Below are 6,000 nucleotides of genomic sequence, written 5' to 3' on the forward strand. Positions count from 1 at the left end.
AATGACCAGGATTGTGGTGTTGCCCTGTGAGGGAGGAAGTCCACCGACAGGTGCGACCACGGCCGTTATGGAACAGGTAGGGGTTGTAATTTCTCTCTGGGCAGGTGCCTGGGAGCCTTGCACTGGGCGCACACCGAGCAGGAGGAAACATAAACCCTCACGTCCTTGGCCAAGGTGGGCCACCAGTACTTCCCACTAAGGCAACGCACCGTCCGCCCGATGCCAGGATGACCAGAGGAGGGTGACGTATGGGCCCAATAGATCAAACGGTCGTGGACAGTAGACGGAACGTACAGGCGGACGGATGGACAGGCCCACCAGCTGGTCCAATGTGAGTGTGGTGTCTCTGCAGGCCAACTCCTGACGGACGTCCTCACGCAGACTGCACCTGTAGTGATCGATCAGGGCCATTGTTGTTCCCATCCTGCACTGGCGGCCAGGGTCCGGAAGTCCAATACAAAATCCTGCGCGCTCCTCGTCCCCTGCCTCAGGTGGAACAGACGTTCACCCACCGCTCGACCCTCAGGTGGGTGGTCGAACACTGCCCGAAAACGGCGGGTGAACTCTGCGTAATGATCCAACGCCGCATCTCCCTCACACCATACGGCGTTGGCCCACTCCAGGGCTTTGCCTGAGAGGCAGGAGTCGAGGGCGGACACACTCTCACGCCCCGAAGGAGCCAGGTGGACGGTCGTCAGGTAGAGCTAAAGCTATAGTAAAAAACCCTGGCTTCCGGCAGCCGTCCCATCATACTCCCTCAGGAGCCCGAGTCGAATCCCGCTGGGACCAGGGGAAAGAGGGATAGACAGTGGGACCTGTTGTAGTGGAGCTGGTGGAGGCGCTGAAAAACCTCCTCCTCTCTCCAAACGATCCATAGTCTGCAGCACGTGATCCATGGCAGTGCCCAGACGTTGCAACATGGTCACGTGCTGCTGAACCCGCTACTCCACTGGAACAGGGAGGGCGTCTGCTCCTGCTGACTCCATTCTTCGTGTGAGTGATTCTGTAATGGGTCCTAGGTGTAGCTGGTGTAGCGAGTCAGGCGCAGGACAGCAGATATGAGTAATTAAACACACTTTGCTCAAAATGTAAAATACACAAAGTAACAAATACATGTACACTATGACAGACCAAAATTACAAATAAACAATCACTCACAAAAACCATGTGGGGAACAGTGGGTTAAATAATGAACAAGTGATTGTGGGATTGAAAAAAGGTGTGTAAAACAAAGACAAAACAAATGGAAAATGAAAAGTGGATCGGCGGTAGCTAGAAAGCCGGTGACGTCGATCGCCGAACAAGGAGAGGGACCGACTTCGGCGGAAGTCGTGACAGAGAGCAATGTCGGCCTCTGCTTCCATTGACTCAGAACACATGGCTTGCTAGTTTACTACAGAGGCAAACCGGTTTGTCTCTGGGGATTGAGTTTATACTGCACACAACTATAATTCTACAAACCTGGATGTTTATATATTGGATTTGTATAGAACTAGGACCCAAAGCTATAGATGGTTTTAATTTTTTTGCATTTTCTGAAGACCCCAGGTCTTGTTTTCTTTCCTCTAAGGTGGGTTTCAGCAGGTGGGGATGACCTGGTGTGTGGCTGCTGTGACTCCAACTGTGGCCTGAGAAAGGGGAGGAGTCTGCCGACTGACATTGTATTCTACCAGAGTAATCTTTGAAGTTTATGATTCGACCATCAGTGCTAGTGGTGCTTTTCTATCAAGTGGAGTCTAGCTTGCATCTCTTCCCCATCCGATTGTGTACACTGACTGATTATTGTTTCACAACAGATAGATGGGAATGCGGATGCTGCCCTCAGTCCCATCTTAGTTCAGGACTCTGACTGGCCACAGACGAATGAGTTCCCAGAGGAGCAGGCGTCTCAACTAGAGGTCAACTACCAGAGCACAACAGGTGAATGACTTTTGTGTTGGGTGAAGTTGTTCACTAGGGCACACCTTAAGGAAACATCTAGCAATGGTGAGTAAAAATCTGTGTTCTTATTGGACATGTTAAGATACCTCCCTATTTCAAAATGTTTTCCACTAACTGAAGCTTTGAGAAACTGCATTTGGACAGACATCCTGTATTACTCAGTTTATAATGATGTTGTATTGTATTCTGAGTGAAATCATTTAACTTCCTTCCTCTGGTGTGTCTCTCATTGGGATACTGCTGGCTGCTGTGGGAGTGGTCTTGCTCACTGCACTGGCGACATTGCTGTATTTGAGGCTACGCAAGACCCACAGGCAGCAACCAGATTACGCTACTGAGTTTGGGTTATCCAAAAGTTACGTTACTGATTTACAATTGGACAGGTAACTAGTAACTTACTGAGAAAGCACAAGCATTTACATCTGCTAACCATTAACATCTGCTAACCATGTGTATGTGACAAATACAATTTGATTTCATTTGATTTGACTACTTTCACATTTACTTACATAAACTGTATTCAAAGTTGCCATGGCCATTACAAAACAGTTACATTCTGACCCAAGGATTGCCTACTGTAGGCTAGCCTGGTTAAAACAGACTGAAACAGACTCACTGTTTCAGAGCACGATGTTCAGTCTGGTTTAACCAGGCTAAGGCCAGCCCTGATCCCAGTCCTCACTATTACATTGTGGTTTGATGAAAAACATGCCATCTGGTGTTTCATGTTCGGCGCTGTCATCACACACAGCTGTGGTATGAAAGTATGTGTATATGGCCGTTGCATACCAATGTCATGGAGCAATATATATTCAACGATCTGGGTGCAATAACAATGTTCTGCTTGAAAGACATGTGACAGGTCTTTGATGTGTGGCTGCCCTCTGGGTCATGTATCCTGTTAGGCAAAATGGCTGATACACTACCAATCAAATACCCAGCCGGCAGGCACGAGCATGCGTGTAGCACACCCAAAACACACACAACCGCCATCCACACGGGAACAAACACCCAATTAAAGTGGGGCCTTACATATTACTGTAAAAAATGCTCACAGTATTGCTTTTATGGTCTTTTTAATCATCTCTATTATCTTCCAAGGCTGGTAAGCAACAGTTCATGATAAGCACCGTGTTTCATGAATTCACCGCCGCTGGTACTGTAAGAAAGATGGCAACCACTAGAAGGAAAACCCATCTTGTTGGACTACTATTTAACCAGGCAAGTCAGTTTAGAACAAATTCTTATTTACAATGACAGTCTAGGAACAGTGGGTTAACTGCCTTGTTTGGGGACATATTTTTACCTTGTCAGCTCGGGGATTTGATCTAGCAACCTTCCGGTTACTGGCCCAACACTCTGACCACTAGGCTACATGCCACCCCAGCATCTCTCTTTAGCTCTAAGTTGTAGTACACTAATAAAAACAATGGAATTACTCTTCATGTCAGTCCATTTTAAGATTAACCAGGCTAGCCTAGACTAACCCTGTGACAATGTTAGTTTGGTAATGGTTCTGTAGGAAGTGCTTTTGTGAAGTAAAAGTGTATGGGCTGGGTTCAATCCATATAGCGGAAGTACAGCGTGATTGTCACGTTCTGACCTTTATTTCCTTTGTTTTGTCATTATTTAGTATGGTCAGGGCGTGAGTTGGGTGGGCAGTCTATGTTTGTTTTTCTAGGATTTGGGTATTTCTATGTTTCGGCCTAGTATGGTTCTCAATCAGAGGCAGGTGTCATTAGTTGTCTCTGATTGAGAATCATACTTAGGTAGCCTGGGTGTCACTGTGTGTTTGTGGGTGATTGTTCCTGTCTCTGTGTTTTGCACCAGATAGGGCTGTTTTGGGTTTTCACGTTTCTTGTTTTTGTTAGTTTGTTCATGTGAAGTGATTTATTAAACCATGAATCAAAATAACCACGCTGCGCTTTGGTCCGCCTCTCCGTCAATGGAAGAAATCCCTTACAGTGATTGAAACGTAAAGGCAATGTTCCCGCCTTAGTGGAGACTGCATTCACAGTAACCGCTGCATGTCGGCTCAATCGTAAATGACTAACATTTATATTGCACAACCAGTAATACTTCAGCAATACAGATTGAATACAGCCCTATATTACGTTTAAAGTGTCGACTTGTAAATGTTACCGGGGAGCGGTGGTACTGCAACCAAGCTCATTGGCTCTTTTGATTTAGCTCCAATCACGGAGAAGCACATTGTCTGCTGGTCTTTGCTCTAAAATCTAACCTATTCATATATATATAAAAAAGGCTGATTACAGTTTTTTCCAACTGCTTACACACTTTTATAAAACTGTCTCCTTTATTTCAAATCTCTACACAATTCCCAAAACTGCACATGCAAAATGCCTCACATCTCCTTCAAAATGTAACACTGCATTCAAAATTGCAAAAACACATGTCAAAATGAAGCATTTGCATGAAATAGCAAACACTGCTTTCATAAAAGGACATTTTTGGATATACCATGTAAACACTGTTGTTCTAAAGCTCTTTGGTCTTTCATAGGCTTATATCTACATTTCAATACAATGTTCTACAGTGAAAGTAATCTGCTGAGAGGGGTAACAAGTACACTGTTACAGTTTTTTCCAACTGCTTACACACAAAATCTTTTCATGTCACACGATTTTTGAAACCGCTCACTCAAAGTGCAAAACTACACACCAAATATCCAAACCCTTAAGCTTTTTCTCAGCCTTTGACTCAGTTGTCAATTGCATAAAGCACTTTTTTCAAAACGGGTACAAAACTACAAATTGTGGATGGGTGGCAAACCAGTTTTGGACCAGAATAGCCAGGTGAAAACTAACATTGTCACATAAAACCACAAATCTAGCAGGCTCCTGATCTGGATCAGGGACAAGCATTGTGTAAATTGCATCCAGAAAAGTGAGCATATGGCCGGTGTTGTACGGACCCAGTGTGGCATTGTGATGGAGGATGTGCCTCTCTCATGGTCAAACCGTGGTTGATCACATGATCAACAAGTGTGCCCTAATCTCATCAGAGATGGCTCTCCTTCCTTTTCTTCTTTGTCCTCGTCCTCTTCTTCCTCTTCCTCCCTCCTACTCCTCTTGCTCTCTGTCCATTGTTGGCATCCATTGTTCAAAACAGGTAATCTGACCTTTGACCTATTTATAGGCCTATACTACAGTAAAGCAGTGATTGGTTAGTGATCAGTTAAGCTATTAGTGTTTGCACATGTGAGGAGTGTGTGTGACCTGGTGAATAAGTGTAGCATTTTGATGTTGTGTTTGGAAAAGAAAAGCAAGTCACTTCCTGTTAGAGTTTTGTGTTTTAGGTAGAGAATTGTGTGGAGTGTTTTGAAAAAAGTGTTTTATGCAATTGACAATTGAGTCAAAGGCTGAGAAATAGCTTATGGTTTTGGATATTTGGTATGTAGTTTTGCACTTTGAGTGAGAGGTTTCAAAAAATTGTGTGACATGAAAAGATTTTGTGTGTAAGCAGTTGGAAAAAACTGTAAATAAATGGGCTCACCAGCCAATAAATTACATTAACCAGATAACCGATTGTATTTACAGGTCTTCTTCAACTGCAGTCATGCTGCACATCATATCAATGTGATTCCTGAGATGTTTACTCTCCACACTTTAGCCAGAGTTGTCATCCTGAGGCGTAGTGTGGTTGAGACATAGGATGAGAATCTGCAAGTTGCTGTCAGTAGGAAGGATTCTTTCCAAACAAAGGATAGTTAACATCAAGCGGTCATGGATGGCTTTGAACATGAACGGGAAAACAAATCTCACAATAGCATCAATTGACCCTAGGATGCAAAACCAAAAAAAGATCACAGAAATTCTTGCAGCTCCCTTTGGGGATGTTTTTGGGGGTTATGAGGTGTGGTTCTTTAGGGCAGTCACCACTCTTCCTTCCATTGGGAGGGACAGTGACCTTATAGCAGGCAAAGGTTGAAGGTTGCCCCGCAGCCTTTCTCTCTTCCTAGCACACACAAATGTGCACACATGCACACACCAAGCAAATATACACAAGAACACATGCATGCACGCACATGAACGCACG

Source organism: Oncorhynchus tshawytscha, linkage group LG14, assembly GCF_018296145.1.
Source record: "Oncorhynchus tshawytscha isolate Ot180627B linkage group LG14, Otsh_v2.0, whole genome shotgun sequence".
NCBI lineage: Eukaryota > Metazoa > Chordata > Actinopteri > Salmoniformes > Salmonidae > Oncorhynchus > Oncorhynchus tshawytscha.